This window comes from Rhipicephalus microplus, chromosome 4 (assembly GCF_043290135.1).
Source record: "Rhipicephalus microplus isolate Deutch F79 chromosome 4, USDA_Rmic, whole genome shotgun sequence".
Lineage (NCBI taxonomy): Eukaryota > Metazoa > Arthropoda > Arachnida > Ixodida > Ixodidae > Rhipicephalus > Rhipicephalus microplus.
In genome coordinates, this window is record NC_134703.1 from 158,919,155 (window position 1) to 158,946,660 (window position 27,506).

Below are 27,506 nucleotides of genomic sequence, written 5' to 3' on the forward strand. Positions count from 1 at the left end.
TCAATGCTGAAAGCTGTTCGGAAGCATGAGTGAGTTGGGTGTGTTGGAGTTGACTTGCCTCGTGCAGAAATATCACTGGAGCAAAAGGAGCCCATCCAGCCTAGTGGCACAGCCGGCATTAGACGGCGACCAGGCAACCACCTTGAGTTCATCGCTGAATGTACTCCATATGCTAAGTTCTGGATGAGAACACACCCTTTTCTTGCCCAAGCGATGTTCGAGGCATTGACAAGACACTAGCTTCGTACATAACAGAGCATTTAGATTGCCTTGGGCAGCGTTCGGGCTGTCTTTGGGGTACAGTGGTCTTTCCTCTTCAAAGTACTCTCAGTGGATGCACCACTCTCCGTACAGGCGCATCCAGACAAGGTGATGGCCAAGAAGCTGTACGAGGCACGTCCAGACCTGTACCTGGACTCTAACCACAAGCCTTAGATTGATATTGCCCTGACGGGCTTCGAGGCTTTCTGCTGCTAACACCCTCTACAAGAAATCACGTCCGGGTCCCCACTGTTGCGTCCGAGGGAAGGAGAGAGACGCGAGAAGACGTCGTGTATAGGCGGCCGACGGGGCCGTGCCGATTCTCGCCACTTCATTACCCTCGGGGCAATGTTCAGCAGCGGCAAATTCCAGCGTCGTCCGACACGCCTGGTCGTATTGAGACAAATGGCGAGAGACCAATAAAGGCACCGCGAGGCCGCCCCAACCGTCAAAAATTTCTGCAGAATAGCGGAGAGCGGTTACCTAGTTTCATTTTGAAGAGTACTCCAAGGGATTATCCATTAAAGCAGGCAATAACAGATTTCCGTCAACGTATGATGCAACAGCTATAGTTGAGGTACGAATGTTTGTGTACGGTACTTTGTGGCAAGTTAGTGCTTCAAACGGTTGTCATGTGGCTCGAAAGTGCAACTTTAGTTGCTACAGATGATGCGGAAATTGGCTTTGGTCAATCGCTTCGCTGCACTTCGCTTCGTATCATTGCCATTGTCAACGTGCCACCACAACCTAAGCAGGCGAATAACACCGGCGCCATCATCGGGCACCGGTGACTTCTTTTTAATGAATGAGCTCTGACCAACAAGAAGTTTCTTTCCTTTAGTTACTATTTGAGTATATAATCTGGCGTTTTTTTAAAGCCCTTCGTCACATGGTTTGACGCTAGCTGTTTCTTGAATTGCACGTCATGAGAGTGAAACGTAGTTTCAGTCGAACGGCTTCTGCGTATCTGCGTAGGACCGGTCATTTCGAATGCGCCCTTTTCCGTTTTTAGATGTTCTAAGACTAACGCGGCCGTAATATTGCTATTAATGAAGGAGGTCTGCCGCTGGAAATTGGCATAACATAAGTCTGTGAATACACTGAGTGAAGTATAACGGGCCCCTTAATTCTGGTGTTCACATTCAAGGTCACACCAAAAAGGTAAACCTGTTCGTTTCTTGTAGGGTGTTGCATATATATATATATATGTATATATATATATATATATATATATATATATATATATATATATATATATATATATATATATATATATATATATATATTGTGGGCATTTAGTATGATAATCCAAACCAAGACTTCATTATATATATATATATATATATATATATATATATATATATATATATATATATATATATATATATATATATATATATATATATATATATATGTGTGTGTACTCCAACTCCAAGCAGATACAGAAGAAAGTACTGTGACAAAATAGGCTCAGTTTTTTCTCTGCGTCCACCGGAAAGAAAACAATCTGATGAGTTTTCGGGCGTAGGTAGAGCGATGTTACATATGTCGCTGAGAGCCTTGGGGTTGGCCATAGTTTTTTTTCTGGTCAACATGTAGATTTTGGCCTGCTGTTTACTCCCCCTAGGCATTTTTGTAGCTACCTTAGACAGCATAATATTGGGCTACATGACCGACTATCAGCAGCAGCTAGAGCCATCCCATGACCCTGTTTTACCACACATTCGTGAAAACCACTGCGTCGAAAACCTGCCTCAAGTTACAACAGCTTTTTTAAAGCCACCGAAGAAGAATTTTTATGCAAGGTATTTGACCTGGCATCCAACCATAGATGACTCATTATCAGAGGTTTTGAACTACTTTCTTCGTGACTACGTGTACAGTTGGTATCTCAGCCTATAAAATGATGAGGCGCTCACGAACCACAATTGTTACCTTGTTCATCAAGTCATTGTCAATTTATCAATGAGCGCCAAAAATGTAGATTGGGTCCAGTCGCTCACCACTCAGCTAGCCGCCGATTTTGCGTTTCATCTGCGTCTTTTTCGTCAAGCGCAGTCTAGGCTAAAGCATAAAATACATGATGATCTTGGAACGAAAAGCCAAGATTTTCATACGCTGTTCTTCAGTTTAGAAACCACCATTGAGCGTAGCATGTGCCGTGATGTAGTCTGCATTTTGAAAGAACGGGAATTGGAGTACCTCCAACAAGTCAGAGAAACGCTTTTTTACATCGTTTTGCCGCCAGAAGACTTTCAAAAGGAAGTCGTGAAGATATTCCTAAGAGAGCATCTTGTACACGCAGTGCTGCTGCCTGCGAAAGACTTTGTCTCAGACCCTGACTATGTTAATCCAACCATTGTCTGGATGTGTTCCAACTACATTCCCACAAGTGATGAGTTCCTGACTGTGTTGAAGTGCACTGACAACATTTAGTCAGCTGAAAGCCGTCAAGGAAATCGTCCTTCAGTAAATTGCCATTCAATGCTCAAAATACAATGAAGGCGATGAGATGATTGTGATGAAAAAGAAAATTGGCAGATCCCACGTAGAGTGGAAATTGATGATATGCGAATCATGAATCAGGGGCTGAATTCATTAAGCCTCCTCTTGGCTACGCATTTTCTTAGCCCAGAATTCTCTTATCTGGAGGAATTACTATAGCGCAGGCACGAATTTAAATTATTCGGCACTTAGAAGGGCAAGGAGGACACACGATAGCCGATGAAACGACAAGGAAAGAAAAAACTGTGTGCCGATTATATTAGGGTAGCACGCAAAGCTTCTAGCATCGAGAGTAGATGATGATAGCCTATGATTTGCTGCATCTAAGTTTTGGTTCCGCGAGCGTCTGCTATAGCGCTTACGGGATTCCACGTACGTTGTAATAGACGTCTTGGTGTGCTGTGCAAAGCCAAGCACTCACCTTTCATCAACAACGTTAGCTAAAAAAAAGTGCTTGATGGCCTTAAGCCATCGAGCAATTCATGCACTATCTCACCAAGTACAAGTAAACAACACTCCGGGTGCACCACATCAATGAAACCACGCATAAATCGGTGCATGCAATGTCTGAAAGTTCGCCTCAAATGTATTCTCCTGTTTAACGCGACCAGTTACCTCATAGTTTAATAAAGCTTTGCCTGTACACAACTAATTCGGTGTAATCGAGCATGGTATAGTGGTGAACGTAAGGGTGTTTTGTACTTAGACGTAAGAGGTTGCCTTTCTTACAGTATTCTTATTACAAGACACAGGAGCGACTTATGTGCCTGCGGACGAATTGTGCAGAAATAGAGAACAGCAGTAATCAAATGAAATTGTGAGCGTAATTTCGCTGGTTCCATGCACCACAGCATCATTATAAAGCCGGAATGCGAGAGCGTGCATACGCTTACGCTTAGATATGTGTCTACGTGAAACGAGGGAGACTCGTCGGGAGGTGTTTTATTGCTAATGTTTTTCACGAGACATGGCGAAATATTTCGTCCAGCGTTGTTTGGGTAGGCAAACAAAGCAAGGGACGTGTATACGAGTATTGAAGTCGAGAGACGTTATCATACGTGCAAAAAAGATGAAAAGAGAGAGAGAGACCTCTCGTTTTGTCTCCGCGAAAGATTGAAGCTGATAGATAATAAAGACAATTTTCTTGCCCAGCAGATAGGGCCTTTGCTTCTGGTTCCGTGTGCAAGGAAGCTTTGAGAATTCTCGCTCACAAGGAACTCACGCACCACACAATTATTTGGTTCCCTGCTCACCTCGGCTTAAGGGTCGGAGGCCTTCCCAATGTCAACGAGCTAGCCCACTCCAAGGCGCGACGCTTCACTTACCGCGCCGGGACTTGTGCTTCTCAGACAGAGGAGTCAGCCACCAGTCTTCATTTTAGGGACATTTTGACTACCTTCAACGAGATCACGAAGCATTATCAATTAGGCCATAGGTCATTTCCATTGCCACACGAAAAGTTGTCTAGGCCACAGGCAATCTCTCTTCGCATGCTTCAGACGGGAACATACCCTAGCCTCGTAACCTATAGCCATACTCCGATATTTCAGAACTTTGTCCGGACTGCCAGAATCGCAGTGATTTTAACCATATGCTCTGGAGGTGCCCCTCTTTACAAAGAAAAAGTGAAGAATTTTCTGAGAACTCCTTTCATGTAATGCTCACGAGTCCGGTTCTCATACAACCACTCAAGGCTGTCCAGAAGGCCCACGATGCGGCGGTGAGGCTGGGCCTCCCCGTCCCAACGTGGGAGCGGCCCGCGATCCTACCCCTATAAAACGGTGGTGGAATCCTTCAGGACCCCAATAAAAGTTTTTCCTCCATCTATGCATTCATTGCCCAGCAGACGTATGGGAAAGTTTCCGCAAAGACACGTTGGATGCTTCGAAGAAAAAAAGTGAAGTACACCGTTTATGGGAGCGACAGCCAAACAGAAAACGAGATGAAGTGTGACTGTCTTCAGATGTGAGAATCAATGCTAATTATGATAGTTGTGAGTTAATGAGCCAAATCCTTCCTAAATAACTTTAACGGAAACAAACTGAGTATTCATCTATTGAAAGTGACACTATAGTGAGAATGAATTCATAATAGTTGATAAGCGTTGTCAGAGGCCGATATACATTTTAATTTTATATATATATATATATATATATATATATATATATATATATATATATATATATATATATATATATATATATATATATATATATATATATATATATATGGCAAACTATGAGAAGGTAGCGTACGTTAGAGCCAGCTATCGCAACAGCATGACAGTAATGTACAAGACAAATAGTGTACGGTTATACAGCCACACGTGGCGGTTTCTATTTCTAGGAACATCGGGCAAACGCATTCCCACAATTTTTTCTATATTTGGCCAAGTTTCACCGGACCTTTTTGCATTTGGCGTCATTTGAAGCATTGACGATATATCAGCAATAGGGTGAACGCAAGCACTGCTGCAGTGGACGAGCGGTTGCAGCGCTAAGCTATAATCTAGGAGGTACTAGGTTCGATGTGCAGTGTCACTGAGCACTTTTTTTAAGAGGTTGCCTGGCCTGAGAATATGCGTGGCAGCGGGTAATAATTATTTAAGAAGGCGGCTCTCGTGCTTTCTTGTTTCACTCTCCTTTTGACCCAAAAGTGCGGTGCGTTCTCCTTCATAAACTACATAATGCAGGATTCATAATATTTTCCTCCATTCTCTCTTATCGCAAAAGTGCCCAGTGCCGAAATACCAATATATACCTGGTGTATTATTTTTCACGTGTTTGCATATTCGACCAGCAATCAGTCGTCACGTTACTTTGAAGAAAAACTAGACATGCAGTGAGGTAACTGCTTGCGGCCAAGTTGGCTGCCCTTGTCGGGACACGTTTTCGTGTTAATTTGGTGGGCATCATTACATGCAGCAAGGCCAAAGAGCACGGACAGTTAGAGAAAACACAAACAGAGTGATCAGTTTGTGTCTTCTCTCCCGCTATGTGTCATGCTGCGCGCTTCACTGTAATTTCACTAACAAGGGTTCAAATGAACTATAGCAGTTAATCAATTTCTGCTGGGAGGGTCCACTATTGTCCAGAGTGGAACAGAACAATGGCAATTTAATTTGTGTCATAGAGAGATACTCTGCTTCTGGTAACTACAATAAATTTTTAAACCGAAGTTTTTTTTTATTAACAACAATTCCAGTACAGATGAAAGATGCATGGACAAAATTCATGTATTCAGCTTGAATAGGTTTGTGACCTTAATAGTTATTGCCAACCGGTATTACGATATGCATAAATATCACACACATACACAACAGCGGGTGATAGCTTGTATATTCTGATAAAAATTCATATGTTGAAATCAACATATTCAACCAAGGCAATGTGTACAAGATTTGCCATATAGAGTAGGCACGCTCTAAACTAATCTTCACTGGTTGCTTTCATTTTACTCAATTTTTTGCTCACGACCAGTTGGCAAATAAAACAACTCCTGTTAATGCACAAGTTTTCTGTAAGGTTACTTTTATTTTTATGCACTAAAAACAAAACGAAATGTGTAATGGCTCAGAAGAAAAAGAACTAGAAACAAATTAAGCCAATTGCCAAACCTACTCATCAATGATAAATGGATTCTCATTTAAAAGATACACACACACATACATACACCGAGGTGTAAATAATAAGTAACTTACGAAAGAAATCCAGCAGCACTGTTATGTCAGCACTCGGTGTTTGTCGAACCATCTCAGAAAAGCTTGATGCATAGTTTCTGCTCCTGCCCAGTGACAAGCAGTTTTTATAAAAAACAGAAGAATAAAACCCTTGACAATGTCCTAATGAAAAGGGCTGTGCATCAATAGGTCGTACATGTCTGCAATATCACTCTGTTTATTTACATAGCTTGGCTCATTCACAACACAATAACAAAGCATGTTTGGACACTTGGGCTGAAAGTCGGCACAGCGCCAAAGAATTTTAGACGATGCATGAATAAAACAATTATTCTAAGCTACTAATCTCCTTGGTGCAAACAGTGTTTATATTGACAGCTATAGACCCCATTTCATTTACCGAAGATACTCCTGAAAAAGACTTCAATGATAGCACATCAACCCAGTTCCCATACAGCTGTCTGTAAGTCTGCATGAAAAAAAAATCACTTCACTGGTGGGCAAGGACTGTACACTAATTAGGTGAGGTGATGCTCCAGTGCACTGCATGTATGTCTTGATGCTAGCCTCAACTACGATGTTGCTCAGTACGTATGTGTAAAATCATTACTAATACTACGCCACTGCAAAGTAGTTATGTGTCATTTGCATGAAACAGAGACGACAATAAATGAACATTTACCTTTACACAGTTTAGAAAATGTAAATACATTTTAATAGAGTTTTCACAGCTTATCCTAGAATAATAATAATGATTATAAACACATTGTTACTTCCACTAACGAACTATTTTAAGATGCCAGCTTCAATATTAGAGTTTACCAGTACCTTTGTAGGGCTAAACAATTGAACAGGCACCTAAAAAAAGATAAGTAAGTGCATGCTATAGCTACATATAAATGAAATAAATACTTTTATTTTTAGTGTGAGTAAAGCTGCGTAAATGATAAGTCACTTGCATGGTACACAATTAAATTATGAACAAACCTATTCGAGCAAAGTATACAATAAAAAAGTTACACTTGCGCAGTAGAAACAGAGAAGTAAACTGTTGAAGGATGGACAGGCAGTGAGATAACAATACACAATCACTAGAATCTACTGTTAGATATACTAGGAGTGATGATCCTCTTCCTTCCAAATAAAATAATCCACATAGATTCCCTTCCCAGAGCTTATGCAGACATGGCATCATTTGTGCTACACAAATGAGAGTATACTTAAGGATTATATCGACTAAGTATAAGATTACCGCATCCATGGCTTTACTTCTTGTACACCAAAGAATGCAAACACAGTTACCATTGTCGACGATGGATGCTGTGATTTATGGCAGTTAAATGCAGAGACACGCAGTTACTTTGATTAACTTGCATGTTAAAAACTTCAGCTCAAAATTATTTGCCCACTAATGCTACAGCAGCCTTTACATTAGTGTCACAGTTTGGTATCTTCCAGGCAAAATTCAAATAACTTAGAATCCAAGCAAAGGAACTGTTGATTATAGCACTGCTAAGAAGGTAAACTGCAGCTGCACAGAATGTTAGTACGTATACACTTCAAACTGCTTCTGACATTGCTCTTTGTGCTGTTGTAAAGTTTGAGCCGGAGAACAGTTACTGGCAGTCCTTTTCTACTTGTAAGTCTTCTGTGCTCTGTTCTTGATATATTGTGCATGACCGTGGAGCACCGGATTCCTTGTTACTGCTGAAACTTGGCAAAATACATATCATTGTTACAACCATGCTACATGCAAAAGTGTATAGTTGTTAATCATCTGCTCATATTTACAGATGTAGTATTTTCAAAAGTCAATGACAAGCCTCAACACCCACACACACAATGAAGTCTGAAAATGTATGTTATCATTATACAAGAGCAAGACTGCAATGTTATAGATGAGGGCATAAAACTTCTGCCACGCATAATAAGCCAATAAAGTTTCATAATAAGCCAATAAGTTCACTAAGAAACGCAAGTTAGACTGCATTACAACACAACAGGTAATGTTTATAACTTCATGGCTGTCTAACGTAGCCAGCTCACCATACCGTGTATAGGATCAAATGGGCAGTCTAGAAGACACAAAGTATTTGTGGATTATGAGTGTGCTTGTTGCTCACATCTGTTATTCCATATAAAGAAAACCATTCAAAAATGCACTTCATCAGGAGAAAAATCATACGCAACAAACACAACGTGCTCCTACAGGTGCCACCAACACTCACCATTATTGTTTATATCAGAGTCTTGCCAGATGGATATGCTGTGTTCTGCACAGAACACCAAATGAGCGCTCTATGACTTGGCTTGCATGTGTGCTGGCTGCATCGCACTGCTGCTGTGTAGGCTAGCCACAGACAGATCAAAAGCCATGGCTTTAAAACACACTGGACGTCCCCTTTAGAGATCAACAATGCATAATTAGGTCAGGTACAATTTGTAGATAAAATATATCAATATTCAATTGTAGTGAACACGTTCGGCTGAAACACAACATGCCCCAGCACTGCGAGAGAAAAAGCTACTACATCATGTGAAAGATGCAGTTACTGGCCCTATGTCGTCTGAGACTTGTTCAATAGGTAATTCTCCATTCAAGTTGTGAACAGTCAAGTGATTTTCACCCACTTGCTATTTCCTTCCAGACCACTTGATTCACACAGTGAGTCACAAGCTCGAGAGCTCAATAAAGAATCAAAGTATTTGTGCTCGTTCAAAACGCATGAGCTTTTGAGCCTCAGATGATTGAAGTTTCATTCATAAGCTGCAGGCTTTCAACTTTCAACATTCTCAATTATCTCGCAATTTAGTTTTATTAACGTTCAATAAGCATTATGTGTGAGAATAATACAGGTATCCACTGCAAAGAACTATGCTTGGCTTTTCAATTTGTGCACAGTAAGTGGTGTTCACTTAATCGTATGTATTAAAGAAAAACTAGCCTTGCTGCCAGATGTTAGGCAGTTTTGTGCCCTCGAAGCTCCAAAGCAGATCGTAGTCCTTCCAGATGAGGCTGCGATGCATGCTTCCAGGCCACATGCAGGTCTGCTGAATGATCACAGTCCCAGCGGTGACATAGACTGGCACAGTTAGGGAGCACGTGTCCTTTATATTTTTGTACAGGTGCTCCATGTCGTGATGAGACTTGATGTGCCAGTGTGTGCAATCGACGCATCGCAGGACCTTAACAAACTAATCTCTGCGATCTGTGAAGTACCAAAAACGAGATATTTAAAAACAATCAATAAAAGCACTCGCTTCTAATACTTATTTGACGAAGCTATCACTTCGTGAAAGTGACCAAATCTGCTGTATTCGCTTTGAAACAAACTGAAGCCTCACGTAAAATATACGTACCGCATTATATATGTCCTGGTGAAGTATAGTGCTACCACAGTGGTAATCATTTATAGAACTATTTTTTCAAACTAACAAATTCCTCAAGCGCAACCTGGCTTCTGGAAAATAAATTCACATTAACTTTCCTGCTATAAAACGTGGTAATTCAACAGGCCTATCCTAATAATGAAACAAGAGCTCACATAATATATCACAAAAAAACTGATGTATTTGCCCGCCTTTCCATAATATATGTATGTATATACCAGTAGTATTAAACTTTCCACGCTTAACCTAACATAGGGAAACATAACATCTGATCGGCTTAAAAACTCACACACATTATAGTACTGTCTGAATAGGAAAAAATTTTGTTCTGCAAGGTCAACGCACCGATGGCAGCATTTAGTATCCGTCAGTGTCATGGGGAACCAAGAGTGCTCGAGGGCCAACAGGCAGAGGACATCTGCAGACTGGAACCTACCGATGACAGCAATGAAGGGCACGCCAGGCATGCACGTCACTTGATATAGTGTAAGAACTGGCCATAACCGGCTGTTGTCAAGGCTCTAGTGCCGTGAAAAATGATGGCCAGACGAACTCGGAAACTTGTAGTTAGCCGGTACAGGCCAACAACTTCACCTAAAGCAAGGCACCGGTAAAATCTTTGCTCTTTCTGGGGGCTGGAGGGAAGCGTGACGTTCTTAGGCTCTCGCCGCCACATAGAACTCTCAAGTTCTTAATGAAGAAAAGTCTAAGTGCGCTGCCAAAGTAACACGATCCACAACAGAATGTAGCATCTCGCAGCTTTGGTTCATCACAACACAGCTCTATAACTATGGTTACCGCAAAAAGGAGAAGTGGCAAGTTAACAAACAAAAGCACCAAGCTCCACCACCGCAACTTCACAGGGCAAATTAGTTATCAACGCTGTCTTTCGATTTTTGGTCACACGAGCACAGTTTCTTCACAAGTCTTGGAAACTTCAACACAGCACCACTACTCAAAACTAACATCGTTTCACTCCCGAACACTAGATTGCTCGCAAGAAAATAGAAGCGTACAGGCTAACCAGTAGCGAAGCAAGAACCGAACAGAGCGCGTAGTTCATACGTTTCGGTACGTACTTGGGGTCACTAAAGTAACGTGCCAAAACGCGGTCAATGCAAAATGTTGCACAGCAACCAAATGAGAGGCTGGAAAGTCAAGCAAACGAACTATTACCAGCCCACAAACACACATTGGAGGCGTCTCGAGTGCTAGTTGCCGTCGATAACGCGGCGCCGATCCCCGCTTGATAAACACACCGACGCACAGGCTTCGCTGCGTTTCACCGTACACCATTGCACTGCCGCAGCTTTCCGCACTGCTTACACGCACCGAAAGAGCTGCCGTAATCACAAAGCGTCTGGTTGAACGCTGAAGTAACTCGTAGGAGAAGCGTTTGCTGAAATTCGCACCGACCGATATGCTGTTCATGATGCCATGTTGTTTTCGACGACTGCGCAGCACGTAAAAGAGCTCTTAGAAAGTACTTGCACTTTTTTCATGGCTGAAAAAACTTGCTCTTAGGAGCGAGGGGCCGATATGACGAACACGACAGGCGTGCCAGATGAAAGAAGTGTTTTGGCAACGTCAAGGAGTGACATGATGTTTAGGGTATTGCTTCACAACCAATCACAAGCGGTGCCTGTCGGCCAAGCCATCGTCTGCTCGCGTCTGTCGTCTGCTTCGATCAGAGCATGCGGTGGGGGATTCGCCTTCGCAACGCAAATATTCGCAGGTCAAGTGGCCGCTGCGTCGCACAAAATATATGTCAGTGGCTCGCTCTATCTTTGAACGATGTTCGTGTGCCAAGTTAAACGGCCGGTAATTGTCGCAAGGACGAATTCATCCAAGGTTTGCTCCAGAATATTGAGGGTTTGCGTATTTGCGTATTTGCGGTGTCATTTAAAGTTACTAGGGTCATTTTACCCAACTGCTTGCCATATTATCACGGTCCATATCAGTTTCTGAACAGTGAAGGTGCAAATGCTTGATTTGTTTGTAGTTCCATGCGTAATCACGCACACCCCCAATATGCTTCGGTTTACAAAGTACGCGCCGTTCCAGATCGTCCCAAAGTCTATCGACAGCTGTATTTCAGAGATCGCACCCAGCCGACAGTTAGAGCCAATCGAAGTCCACTATAGTACAAGCTTTATCAACCACTCAAAAAAAGTTTCTCTCATTTGTATTTCCAATAGCGTGCAAGGATAGCGTGCTCTCTTTAACATATCTGGTGGTAATTGCCACTAATGAGGCAAGAATCTCGAGTCATACGTTTAATTGCATGAGATGGGGCGCAACACAACAACATAACAAATAACATTGATCCTATGCCGTGCCGCGTTCGAATGCACCGACCATTCACGTAGCACATTGGCTTTTTTTTTCCACAAATCTCTACATGCATAATTTCTCGCCATTGACGCGACTTTACTGCGACTTTTACTGCGACTTTACTGCGACTTAGTGTAACGCGACTTTACTGCCATTACTGCGACTTCGAACTGCGACTTCGAACTGCGACTTTGAACTTATTGGACGACGGTGGTTGTCAAAACCATCCACTACGTAGAAGTGAAACAACACACAAAACTCAAAGCACCGAAAGAAATAAAAATGCACCAGCAGTCATGAGGCACCCCTTCATGGGCGTGAATTAACTCAAAACCAGCCAGGGCACCAAAGTATACTGCCGCAGCGGCAGGTTCCAAGTAGCCACACTGTTCCGAAGAATGTTTTGGAGCACTCTTAAAATTTTTTTTGCCACGCTATTTTTGCGCAAAATTTTGCTTCGCGAATTTACTTATGATCACTTTTCGGTGACGTAAGCAAATATAGCAACTGCATCACTATCACTTACATGTTCCCGGACGGTCCGAGCACGCTTTATTTCAGCGGCCGATGTCACAACCATGGCCTCTTACGACGTTTTTTTCGTTTCGTGAATCGACTTACGCAACAAAATTTCTCTTGCGCAAAATTGTTTTCGTAAGAGAGTTTTGTGAATTCAGCCCCTTAAATGTTAATATGTCTATTTGAGATCAGCACAACGTTACGAGGTGGAGATAAATGATGCGTACATGACTTTTGTTTCAAGATTACCATGTTTGGACAAGTCATTTACATCACGTGATAACAAATTTAGTATATGTGGAGCTAGCGAAACGGCCGTGAGCACGCTGTGAGTGTGGTATGTTGTAATGTTCTTACATGACACGCTTGGCAGCAAGATCATGTTTGCACCAGTAATATATTTCATCATCCATTGACGTCACGTAACATCGAATTCGGGATAAGCAGAGCTAGCAAAACGACCGTGAGCACATCATGAAGGGCCCAATATGTTCCAATGTTGCGTTGATGCGCGTGAATGTTGGGCTCAGCAACGCTACTTTACAAAACGCGAGTACTCAATTGTCTGACACCAGGCATGATTAGCGTCCGTCGGCGTGGCCCAACGGCAACCGGCGCAAAATGCAACATGCTGCATTTCATGCCGATGCCATAGAGTAACATTACTCGATGCTGATGCGTTACCTAGGTAACACTGCGTCTCCCTCTTTTCGTGACAGAGGGATGCTGGACGCGCTGAAACTCGCATGCGTCGAAGCAATGCAGAAAGGCGCGCGCCTACGAGTATATGGCAGGACCGGCGCCTGGCGTTGGCTTGATGCGAGAAAATGAACGCCGGTGAGAGCACGCACCGCGTCATGTCGAAATGTATTGGCGCCTTGACTGTGGAATGTAGTCATGCTCTCACATGACACGCATCTCATGAATAATATGTTTGTACCAGTCACATACTTTCGTCATACATTGGTCTGACATAATATCAAATCAAGCATATGTGCAGATTGGGAAATGGCCGCGTGCGATTCATGAGTGTGGTACAGTCATGTTGTTACATGACACGCATCTCATGTTTATCATGTTTACACCAGAATCATACTTTCGTCATGCATTCACGTCGCGTAATAACAAATTTGGTATAGGTGAAGCGAGCGAAACGGCCGCCAGCGTATTATGAGCGTGGCATGTAGTCATGTTGTTACATCACATGCATTTCATGAATATCATGTTTGTACCAGTCACATACCTTCGTCATCCATTCATGTACCGTAATACCAACTTTGGTATACGTGACACTACCGAAGTGCCCGTGAGCGCATCATGAGCGTGGCATTTAATCATGTTGGTACATGACACGCATGTCATGATTTTCATGTCAGGGTCTGTCACTTGTGTGCAATCGTGCAATCATGTCGTAGTATACCAGGTTTACAACTGCACATGTGAGCGAAGCCACAGCAAGAGCTGCAGGATCATGCAATGGAAATCAAAACATTGATAACAAGCATGTAATGATTTTCATGTTATGTCTAGCGAAATATGTTCTTCATACAGTAAAGTTATGCCATACAAAGTTTGGTATTGATACCATTATCGAAACGTCCAGGAGAGCTAAAAGTCGTAGGCGCCTAGATAGATAGATAGATAGATAGATAGATAGATAGATAGATAGATAGATAGATAGATAGATAGATAGATAGATAGATAGATAGATAGATAGATACGCTCCAAGTCGCCGAAGTTCCCTAAAAATTGCTTTGAATTTAAAAGCCACTGAACAGCTTGCACTACGTAAAAAAGCTTGTCACGAAAAGGCTGCCGCGTCTCGATGATGGAAGCCTTGACACCGATTCCACGGGCCCGCCTTCGCAAATTGACTGGAATAAGCTGACCACTCCAGGATTGAAGGTATTCCAATCGCCCTTTGCTGTTGTCCTGGCTAATATTGCATTATCAAATTTCATTCACTACATGACCGGTATTGAAGCACAAAAAATGGCAGCATATCCACGAAGTGAATGATGGAGATTGGGCCGAAGCATTCGTCCGTGAATTCGTTCTTGCTTCCGTCCGTCTATGCGTCCGTCTTTTGTGTGACCGTCCATGCGTTCATCCGCCTGGTCGTGCGTGCGTCTGTTCGTGCGTTCGTCCCTGCATTCTTCCATGCATCCGCCCCTGCGTCCGCTCTTGCGTCCATCCACTGTTCTTGTGTCCGTTTGTTCATCTATTCAAATATCGAAGTACCACCATCTCGCATCCTTTCATTATATAATCCCCATATAGAAGCACCGCCATCCAGCGGACATTCCAAGGACTAAACGAGAGGTGGCACACGCACACTTTCTTATGGCTTGCGCTTTGGGTCTACTTCCCACCTTTAACCTCCTCGAGTTCATGGTATATACTATTTCACTGTATTCATGGCACTGCGGCCCAACGCTCGCTAAACCTTTCTAAAACCAAAAAGGTTACGCCCAGGGAGTATAACGTAGCAACTTTTTCCTGTCAGATAGTGCTCAATGTACATGCCAATGACTGCTAATGGGGAATGAGAGACAGAAGAATTCGGCTTTTACTTTCTTACGGCTTGCGCTTCGTATCTACATCCTAAATTTAACCACCACGAGTTCATCCATGGTATACACTAGTTCACTGTATTCATGGTACTGCGGCTCAATGCTCGCTAAATCTTCCTAAAACTAAGCAGGTTACACCCAGCGAGTATAACGTAGCAACCCTTTCTTGTCAGATAAAGCTCAATGTATATGCCAACGGCTGCTAATGGGGATCTTAGCGTGCGCGTTAACTAAAGCCGAATGCTCCCTCTCTCAATTCCAATTAGCAGCCATTGGCACGTACATTGAGCACTATTTTTTATTGTTCAACAACGCACAGAAGAAATCTCTCACTGGCACTGCCTTGGAGACGAAAATGTTATACTTGTTACATACTACAACGGCTACGAGGGACGAACAGGTGCCGTTATAAGGAGCTTCGCCCCTAATATACATTTATTCTACCTCCATGCTGAGGGTTTTAAAGTGTCAGCGTAGCAGCTGCTAAGCCAAACCCATACTGACAATATAAACACATTTTTTTTTAGTTTCTCAGGGAGCCCGCTGCGAACATCTACGACACGTATATCTCAGAGACGGCCACAGGCCACATCAAGAATCAACGTTAAAGAAGTACTGGCTAAGAAGCTGCTTGGAAAACTTCGAGTGGAGACACCAGATAAGTTCTGGTTTGATGATATCCAGCAGAAGGTGGCTCAGATCGTGCAGCAGGAGCAACATTTTCCTAGTTTCATGAAGTCCTAGGGCTACATCAAGTTGCTAGCTGAGCTTGCACTCCTGAAAGATTTTGGGTCCAAGCCAGATGAAGAAGATTCCTTCAGTGGAATCAAGTCCACAGGGAGTGGGGATGTCTGTGGGAGTCTCAACTCCCTTGAACCGAAGGAAGAGCGTAGTGAATTTCTTAACAAGAATATGCCCCCATCAGCACCTGTCCTAGCCGCCAACATCAAAACAGCAGAGTGCCTGCGTTATTGCCAGCATATACAACACAGGAATTTAGCGGCAGTCCAGCACGGTTCATGCTATTCATGCAATATCCGCGACACGCCGGGAACCGCAGATCACGGAAGAGCGTTATTGCGTCTTCAGGAGGTGCAGCTTCTCTGACCACTTTTGTAATCTTGTCTTGGAAAAGTTTCCAAAGTTGTATAAGTTGCCTTTCCCTGGAAAGAATACCTTATCAACCTGAGTCGTCAGGTCTTAGAGCAGAGGCAATCACAGCTGAACGAGTTTTTCCAGCAGATCCTGCAGCCTGATGTTTTAACGTCTAATACAGGTCTTCGCAACTCAGTGTGGCATTTCCTTGAGCCAGACACCTATGAAAATAGAAAGAAGCAGTTCGCAAGAACAATGGGCTCTCTAGTCTAGTCGTGGGCACGAAGAATGCGCAAGAAGATGAAAAACGCCCCTGAGAACATGCTCGACGGTCTGCGCGACAGCATCATAGATGTTTTGCACAGTCGACCCACCGCTTCACCCATGGAAGCCATACAGGGCAGTGGGAAAGTGGCTGCTGGCATTGACGCTGAGACACAAGACAACATTCCTCTGAGATTCATACAGCTGCTCATGGACGAAGTTGGTGCAGAAAACTGAGGCGCAAAAAACATATCGTGAAGCAGGAAGAGCAAAAGAGAAGAAAGGACAGTGCCATTCTTCTGCTCTTCCTGCTTTATGATATGTTTTTTTGTGCCTCAGTCGTCTGCACCAAGTGTGCACCAACTAACCCAAAAACAAGTCCTCATAGACGAAGTGTTTGATCTAAAGAGCAAGAACCAATGGCTTAGGTGACGAATTGTGGTCATCCTAAGGGAGATAATCAAAGCCACATTTGAAGACACCATAAACAGAAAAATTGTCAACAATTTGGAATGGATGTCATCTACTGAAAAAATCGCTGAATACATCACACCATTCAAGAACGACCTGTGACCCAACGGCTTTGCGGCTGAGATAAGACCAGAGAGGGACCAGAACAACAAGATGAAAACGAGGGTGGCAGCCAAGATGATCATGCTGTGCAGCTTCACAGACGAGCTGAAGCACGTAATCGGGAGTGACATGACGCGGAAAGCTATGCTGTGCGTGTTTGAGATGTTCCAGCATGCACGACTCAATGAGAGGCTCACCTATGTCCTGCTGGAGGACTTCCTGGCAACCCTGTTCCCATAAAACCGCTTCACCGAGTTGTTCCGCAAGATGCACGCTGAGTCACCCACAATATCGACTACCTCGCTGTCTTCCACATCCGATCGGGACGTCATCAGCATCGGCGCCAGGCGCATCGAGGTTCAGCGACGTCTATGCCACATTACTGTACGTCGGTCGACGGCATTAGTTGTTACTCTCTACGACCCTCGTTTCCCCTGAATCTCTCTTGGCTTCCACCAATCTCTTTGTTGCTCATTTAATATCACCGTACAATTCGTTTCTTTGTTTTTTTTCTTCTCATACGGCGTTGTTGTCGGCAAGCAGAAAAGCCGTGTTTACCCGGCTATGCGCGAGTGTGGATTGAAATTTGTGATAGCTCACGCGCACCTTTTGTAGCGAGCCCTAAATATGAATCCGCCTTGGTGTGAGGCCTTGCCTCCATTCTTACGTTGCTCCAGGATGAGAAGCGTGCCTCTCACTTCGTTGTCTTGCAAACATTGGCAATAGTTTAGTCACTGACTTTGCTGGAACTGTGAACTGACAAGAGTCAACAGTGACGCAGCACCATTAATTATTTTTTTTCTTTAGACACTTGGAAGTACAAATCACGGTTCTCTCGTTTATTAGAGGCGAAGCTCCTTAGGGTGTGGGTCTGTCCTTCCTCCATTGTTTTCGTACGTAACCACCGGTGGCACGTACCTTCTCTAAAGCGGGTATGTGCAACAGGGGATGCGAAATGGGAGATAGCGGTACTTGAAGTGTTCACTAGCTGGACGCACGGACGGACGCATGGACGGACAGAGAGACCAGCGGACGAACGGACGAACGAACGTATGGGTGGACGCGCGGATCGGCTATGTGCCACAGGGGTTGCGAGACGATGGTAGTTCGAGTGTCGACTGGATGGACGTACGGACGGACGGACAGACGTACTAAAATACGGACGAACAGATGGGCGGACGCGTGGACGTTAGGTCGAATGGAAGCAAAAACAGATGTATGGACTCGCAGACAGACACACGGACAGACGAACGGACGCATAGATGAACGCACAGATGGTCGCGCGGACAGACGGAAGCAAGAACGAACGGATGGACGGAAGCACGGACGGGCTGATGGACGCTTTGCCCCACTCATCGTCATTCACTCTGTAGATATTCTGTGATTTTTCACGCGTGAAGGTTTTTAGGGTGTGGGTCCATCCTCACTCCGTTATTGTCGTACGTAGCCAACAATGGCACATACCCGCTCTAGAGCATGTATGTGCCCCAGTGGATGCGAGATGGCAGATGGTAGTATTTGCATGGACAGACGCTGGACTGACGGAGAGACAGGCTAGCAGACAGACAGATGTATGGACGGACGCGCGGAGTAGGTATGCGCCACAGGGGATGCGAGATGCGAGATTGTGGTACATTCAGTGTTCACGAGATGGACGCACGGACGGTCCGACAGACATCTAAAAGCCGGACGGACAGATGGACGGACGTGTGGACATACGGACGGATGGACGCAAGAACGGACGGACATAGGAATGGATGGACTCAAGGATGGACGCACGGACAGACGGACGGACGTACGGACAGACGGATGGATGCATGAATGAACGCACGGATGGTCACGTGGATGGTCAGAAGAGCGAACGGGCTGACGCACACTTCGCCCGACTCATCATCATTCACTCCGTGGATATGCTGTGATTTCTTTTGCTTCTCGTGAATATATAAAACGAACTTGTATCGTGAATGGCTGTTGCGCGGTAGACCCCAAAACGTTTTGGCATGTTCCGGCGCCTGATGGTTTCTACGAGAACAGTGCACACGTTTTTTTTCTTATGGAAAAGATTGTTTGGCTCTGAGGCAACCTCGGGCTCGGAGTGGTTGTTGGCGTAGCCTAAAAATCAGCAGGTAAAAAGATTTTTAAATGGGAAGCCGTTTCTTAGTCGGTCTATGTCAGGCATCTGGCGTGTACCGCGGGGGCGTCCGCGCGCGCTTATCATAGCCCCTAGCAATGGGAGCATGTGGTGCGAGAGTGTTGAGTAGGGTAGGTTGAGTGCTTCACCACTTCTCTTACCGTTTGCTCTCTCTCCTCCCTGCGGCCCACTATCCTGTCCGCTCGCGCCTCGCTCTCTACCATTTCCCGGCTGTGCATTTATTATCTGCAGAACGCTCAACGCATGGCAACCATCGTGGCACGCTAATGGCCACACTCTCGAAAGGGCGCCGCCGTGACTTGCGCCTAGCAGCGGCCGCCGTGCCTCATGACGAAATACTGTCGTTCTCGGAGTGTGCCCTGAAGGAATCCATAATGGCTGTTGATTTTAGTACAAGATGGGAAAAGCTTGCCTCGTTTTGTTTAATGCACTCGTGCCCCGTGGAATTTTCGTCTCCGCCTGTGCACCGTGGACTGCTCTCGCGTTCACTGAGAAAAAGGTGGTTGGCGTGGGGTTCGACAAATTTTTGGTCTTGCATAGTCCCCTTTCCCCCATATGAACTATATGAAGAGTAGGAACTGCAGTGATAAGCTTCGGTCCACAATACCAACTTTTAACATTGTGCCGATTCTAGGAAGTATCTGAGAGAGTGCCTCTTTACTCCCTCCGGTTTGGCTGATACAAAAGCAATTGATTGGCTGAATATTTAGTAAAATTGTCTCACTAACCAATTACTATGCCAGTAAACTAACTGGTTATATCCTCTTTTCTTGGAATTTGGAAAGCCATCGAATTTTCTGCACAAAGTTGGAGCTTAAACAAGTAATAGCTGATGGTCACTGCTAATCGAAATGCAGAGCTTGTGCAGGCTGTACAACTGTGATCCCTTGTTCAAATTTCAAATGTTGTGGCAAGCCTCTAAGATGAGTCTACGGTAGCCAATATAGCTTTGCATCAAGATTGGCATTTTCCGTGATTTATTTATCCTAATGATGTCATTGCAGTCACTGACCAAGTGAAAATAAAAACACACTAGAGACACCCTGAGATCTGTAAGAGCCTTTTGATTACTACTAAGAACCTGTACTAGTCTCGAAGCGTCTCTCGTATGTTATCGCCTAAACTTGTTGATAAGCTGAAACTTCACTATCATCTTTTCTCGCCACCTGAACTCTCGTCAAACTCTCACCTACAAGCTGACAATGTCCTTATAGTGCATTGGTCATGCATGGAGTTAATTTATTGAGTGCGTTATTAGCAGTTTTGTTGTGTTATTTCTTACAGATTCCACCTATGAAGAACTGTCTGTAAATTCGTCTAATTGCTACAACATGATTTCAAGGCTGTGTATATTCTATTACAGCAACATTAAATTTATATTACATTGATTTTTGTATTTTATAGCAGTTATTGAGATTAAGCTTTCATTAAATATCTTGTTATTCTAAACACATTCATATTTGGTTTTTGTATATATACAATGAAATATGAGACTAGAAATATAGTGGAAATCGGCTTCTCATTTTTGACATTAAAATTATATATATATCGTTGTGGATCCAGTGGAGTACCACATCTAACGACTCGTCGACATTGGTAGTGCTTCCAGAAAAGTGATTATCTGCAACAGTATGGTCAAAACTGAAGTTAAATGAGACAAGTTTATTAGGAATGAGGTTAATTGTTTCATGTAAACCTCAAGGTATCTTGCATTTTTTAAGCCCCTAGTTGACACAACTAGCAAAAACAAGTGATGTACACAGTTGTGTACAAAGCGTCTAAAAGGGTTATACACAATTTAAGAGGATTTGTGCAGGCAACTAGTAAGTGCTCATGTAACTGATCTATTTGTCCTTTGATCACATGGCATTTGCAGGCAATGCAGATCACTTTCGTTGTTGCTAATGTCACTGAAATTCTAAATTCTTACTGCTTTGCAGGATGGTGTTCCACAAAATATGGCACTGCAAAAAGTAAAGCATGAAAGATCATTTGGTGAGGCTGCAGCACACTGCCCAGCTAAAATTGTCCTCAAGATCTGGAAGGTGTACAGAAGGTCAACATCCAGTGCGTTGCAAGAGTGCTGCACTGACCGACCGGCTACGCTTTTGCGCCCGGCACCCTATCACGTGACATGAACCACCCCTGGCCCTTCAAAAAGAGAGCGGCAACGCCTCCCTCGATCACTTGGCAGCAGGGACAGCATACGACGGGGATGCTCATTGCTGTTGTTTTCCCAGGTTAGGCATTTGCCCTCCTGTTTTGTATAGTTCATTCGCAATCCTAGTGCTGTCTCTGTTGCCTATTTCAAAGTTCGTACTTGTTTGCCCACTGTTGAATCTGTGAACTGGCCTTTTAATCATGGATACTGAGTTCGCGGACTTCAAACGCGACATTAGGAAAGAAATCAGAGAGTTCTAAATAAAAATATAAAACAACAGTGTGCTGAAATTAGAAAGGAAAACGCTGCTCTCAGGGCGCCCCAAGAGGCAAAGCGATGTGAGATAGACCGTTTGAGAAAGGTGGTGCAGAAAAATCCCAGGCGTCTAACTGCTCAGGATCTATACTCTCGAAACAAAAATATTGAAATTAAAGGGATACCACGTGCCCCTAATGAAAACCTTGTGAAATGGCTTGCCAAAGTTGGTGACGTCTTGGGGGAGCCAATAAGTGAACAGGACATAGAAATATTTCACCGTTTGCCAGCGAGGAGTGCCGCTTCGCAAAGTAACACGGCACCAGACACAGGTGTTGCAAAGAACAACGAGGTACGCCCTCGTGCAAGCGCTGTTATCGATCGGGCTAGCAGAGCAGGCACTGACGCCCCCCTGAACGAAAACATTGTGGTTGTTTTCAATCGCCGAGCTAAGAGAAATGTCATCGTTAAGAAAGCACAGAGAACTCAATTTACAGCTGAGGAACTGGACTTCATAACTAAATAGTCTGCTTTCGTAAATGAGAACCTTTGTCCCCAACTAAAAAAGATTGCTGGGCATGACGATTGCTCAGAAACAGGAAATGAACATGCGCTTCGCGTGGGCAAGTAGTGGCAAAATATTTGCGCGTAAAACTGAAATATCTCATGCAGTTCGAATCACAAGTGAAGAAAGCTCCATAGCTTTAAGCACCAGTCGCGCCATAGCTTTAAGCATCTATGTCGCATCACCCGCCACAAAACTGCAGTTCGCGCATGTACTAAAGATGAACATTATCTGAACACACTCTATGTTGACGGCGGAGAGTGTTTACACCTGAATCATTTTTTGTATTGTGGTGTGTACTAGGAGAGGAGCACCTACAGAATTTGAAAAGTGCTAGCATTTCAACGTCAACAAAACTGTCCTACGTTTATAGCACTCTCATGTAAGAGATCCCTTTAAAAGAACAGTGAAAAACAAAGGAAACTCTTAGGCAGGTTTGGGTTCAAATATCAGCCCCCCCCCCCCCCCCCGTCCCGAATACAAGTGCCTTACCACCAGTCTATATGCGCACATGCTAGATGAACTTGAATATATGAAACTCAACTATGCGAATTAGTTTTACCCATGGTCCAAAACAACGGTAAACGAACACTTCCTGATAAGACATTACTAAATTTCATGAAAGTGGAATAAAAGCCTTCTGTATGAAATCATATATATTCTGCCTGGAAAACGGCACACATCAGGAAAATTTAGACTGTAAAAATGTGATGCTGCGAAACTTATTCAGTGCTTCTTGGGGGCACGTTTTAAAAGCCCATTCATGACACTGAAAGGAACATGAAGCAAGATAACAGATGGCATTCTGAGGCTGCCAAAGATAACATTATAGAGAAGGCTGCAACTATGTAACAAAAATCTACGCTTACATATCACATACGCAACTCTTAAAAAAAGATTGCAAGCAGAACTTTTTTAGAGACTGAATAAATGTGTATGTGACTGAATAAATGTGTGAATAGAAGATACGAATATATTTTTAACAGGAAAATCAGTGAACGAATTATTAACACATGCAAATATACTGCTGATTAGATTAGAAAAATGGACAAGAGAAAATGGTCTAAAAATAAATGTTGCAAAGACTAAGGCTATGGTATTTCATGCTAAAAATAAAGCAGAAATTGTAAAACAAACGATCTTTTTAAATTCCACCCCTGTCGAGATAGTCCGTTCTCTTAAAATATTAGGAGTAGTATTTCAAGAAACATTATCATGGGATCACCACATACACTTCTTAGCTACGAAGGTCTCTCAGGTAGTCGGCCTTGTGTACCGAAACAAGCACTTGCTTCCTCGGAATATTTTGTTGTTAATTTACAATACCTAATTTTTATCAAGAATCAATTACTGCCATCTAGTTTGGGCTCTAACTTCTAAAGAAAACATAAACAAACTTCATATGTTGCAAAAAAGGTTTGTACGGGCGGTAGAGAACGTGCCACGTACTTATCATAATCGTTCTTTATTTGAAAAATACAACCTAATGCCAGTAATAAAAATGTATGATTTTCTTCTGTCCAAGAAATATAAGCAAGACATAAAAAACTCTAACCCGTTTCTAAAGCAGTTGGCAGATTTAATACTCAACCAGCCTAAGTATTATACCCGGAAAAATGAAGTGTGGACTGTTCGAACCTTTAGAACCACATACGGTCTTCAATTGTTGGGAAATAAACTTCCAAGGTTACTAAATGAACTTAGGGATAACGAAATTGACTTAGAAAAAATCACCTCTAAACAACTGCGGAATCATTTCCTCCAGACGTCATGATCACTCGTTTCTGTTACTTGTAATTTTCTAAAGAATGTATTTTTGTATTTTGTTTTTGTTGACGTGTATTTTGTATACTGCTTTGTGTTTTTTTCACGATATGTTTTTTGGTGTCTTATTTGTTTTTTCTATTTTAGGAAGTGAGTATGCATTTGTGGTGTTGCCAAAGCAATAAATTAGGCATATTTCTTTTATGATGCTTTTTTCTGTGTTTTGCAAGGCAAATGCGCCTGTATTTCACATTTGCGAAATTATTTGTTTATAGCATTATATGTACCAATATGGTACACCTGTACAGTGTTGATTGCTCATTTTTGTCGTATACACGTTTGTATGCTTCACTCGGATGTATTACGCAAATGTTTCCTTTTTTTAAGGCAAATGCGCCAACATTTTTTGCATCTTTTGAAATAGATTTTTTGTTGTTGTTGTTTAAGCATTAGACGTTTCGTTTTATCACACATGTACAGTGATGATTTCTTTCTTGTCATAGACCTGTTTTTTTTTACGCGTATGATCCCGAATGTTTTTACGAAAGTGTTACCGCTGCTGCGATGTGTTCGGGGATGGGGAAGGGGGGCCTGTGGCCTTGTCAAGCTGGCATCACGCCAGCTTTTTCTGCAGGTCTCCTGCATCATGTATCCTTGATGCGAAATAAAGTCATTATTATTATTATTGTTTAGGACATTTCAAATGTATACTGGTATTTATCGGAACACTACGAAAATGATGATGTAGGTAGTTGTATTAAACATGTGCCTTGAATTACCTTTCCCAGATTATGTATGCGGATAGCCCCGAAAAGCTGGAAGAGGCTATGAAGAACCTCGAAGACAGCTGTATTACAGCATACGTATCACGTGTGCAAACATTTTTACCCCAGAAGGAGGAATGGGTGCTTCTGTATCGCACGAAATTAAGAACACGCGGCCACAATACAAACTATTTTGCAGAAGCCTTCATTAGAGTTTTAAAAGACATTGTGGTATCTAGAACTAAAGCATTTAGAGCTGTTGCGCTGATCGAAACTATTTCGGATGTGTGGGAACCATACTTTAGGAACGGCATCTTAAAACATGCGACAGCCATGTCCTCGCACACCAGCTGCTATATGACAGTTTAATCAAGAAGACACCTAAAGACAGTGAAGCGTGTGTGATTTCTCATGAAGAGAACTGTCTTTCAGTGCGATGTTTCGAGAATAATGGCGAAACGTATGAAGTGTGCGGTGACATAGGCGCATGCACTTGTCCATCTGGAGGCACAGGTGCCTTTTGCAAGCACCAAGCACTTGTGCACAAGGTATTTGGTGGAATTTTCCCCACTTGCCTTGTGCTAGCAACACATGACCACCATAAATTGGGAAAGCCCTTGGAGATGCGAGCCCAAGCGTAGAGTTTTTTGCAAACTCCAGGGATACCGTCAATGCACAAGGTGAGCAACACGACCCAGTGCCTCAAGATAATATGACTGCTGCTGCTCCACCCAAGGATGAAGAGATTACAGACTCTGAGCATGTTCTTTACACAAAGTCATGTGTGTCAATTTCCCACCTTCAACAGCAAGAAAATGAGGTACGTGTGAGCTTCCAAGCTCAAGTAAAGTAATTGTGTGTGTGAGGTTCATACATCACTGTAATCTGTATAGGAAGCTAGACGCAACTGGCTTAGTGGTAAGTAATTGAGACCTGCTTGGAACTCCTGACATACAAGAACTGCATAAACTGATTTGTACAAAAATGTGCGATAGCTACTACCTTGTGCATGTGTATAAATTGCAGGGATAGACGATCTACTGAAACCTCTATTTTATGCACATTGTCTCAGCTTCTGCTTATAAAGCCATACACATGACGAGGATGTGCTGTGGATTTTTATATGCAAAGCAGCTTAAGGTCGAGCTCAATTCGGCGTGCCGCGTGATATCTCTTACTATACCAGTGCGTCCACCCACCTCTCTATCCTCTATGCATCCCTCCCCGCGGTGTTTACACTACCTTTGTGCATGCGCCCCCCTCCTACGCTCCCCCTCTCTCGCTATGCAACACCGATGTAGGCAGTGCCTGCTAGTGAGTTTCTTGATTGGAAAAAAAATGACATGCTTGCGTTGCGCAACTGTTCACGGGCCACTGATATATGTAGCCACTGGTACTGCAAGGTAGTTGCAGTGGGAGATTTCTCCTGTGCGTTGTTGAACAATAAAAGTTTGCCCTGTCGGTAATAACCGTAAAAGCGAATTGCAGGTTGTTTTTCCAGTCAAAATCTTCTGTCTCTCAATACTTATTAGTAGCGGTTGGCATGTTATAGTAGGAAACACCCGTTTTTCACTGCATGCTTTGTGTCTCCTCAGGTTTCTCGCCTGTACAATGACGCCATGAGCGCCACCATGAACGTCGCCACTATTGTAAGCTTAGAGCTCGCTGCTTCGCATCTAAACAATTCCCTTTAGTGAGAGATGGTATAAGTTTTTTTTATAGCAATATTTATGCAGTTCAGTTAGTGAGTGTAGCGAGCAAATATACTTACTGTGGAAAAGTGGGTTTAAGGCAAACACTTCATGAATTGAATTTCTCGCAGCAAGGAAGCAATCTTTTTCTCGCAAGTGATCTCCAACAGCCACATTTAAGACTTTTTATGCGCATAATTAATCTACAAACATCGCTCACTAAAGGCAGCCAAGAAGCGCCATTTATGACGGCTTGCCCAAATGCAGTGGCATTTCGAAGCTGCTTGTGCATGTTAAATGTTGAAAATAGGTGTACTGCTGCAACTGTTTTTGAGTATAAGGCAAGTATAAGATGTATACAATGGAACAGATAATTTACAAAATATGCGTGTGACTTAACCAATTTACCTGAAATAAACTAGTGGCTTGACAAGGTTTAGTGCTGGATGGTTGCGTAAGTATGATAAGTCTCGCTACATTTTATGGGAAGTGAACTGAGTGTACAAATACTGTGTGCCAACTGGCCCCATTTATCATTTATTTACTAATAATTTTTAAAGGAGTGCTGACAATTATTTATAATAGTTTCTGGCTTTTAAACAAAAACATTTCTGTTGAGAACTCCAAATAGAGTGTTAAAGTACCTAGGAATGCAATGAATTTATTTTAATACTGCAGCTACTGCAACCTTAAACAAGGATTTTGATTGTGGCATTGTGAGGGCAGCTTTGCATGAACATGTCAACAGACGCTGCCACAAAAAGATTGCGGCTCGCAACATAGTAGCAGCTGCTTTCATTCTGCTGTCAAATGCACAAGTTCACCTAAAGAATAAATAAGTTGTCATCCAAAGACTCTGATAGCGAATTCTCCTATTTAAGCTGCTAAAAAAACGTTGGCTTTGCAAACTCAGTGACTGTGTTTTCCTGTGATAATGTCTGCTGCGCAGAGACTGGCTTAG

The 27,506-nt window shown here is 43.1% G+C and overlaps 1 pseudogene; it reads left to right on the forward strand.

Moving 5' to 3' along the window:
* The first annotated feature begins 372 nt into the window (after nt 1–372).
* On the forward strand, nt 373–27,506 carry LOC142814442 (sorting nexin-13-like; annotated as a pseudogene).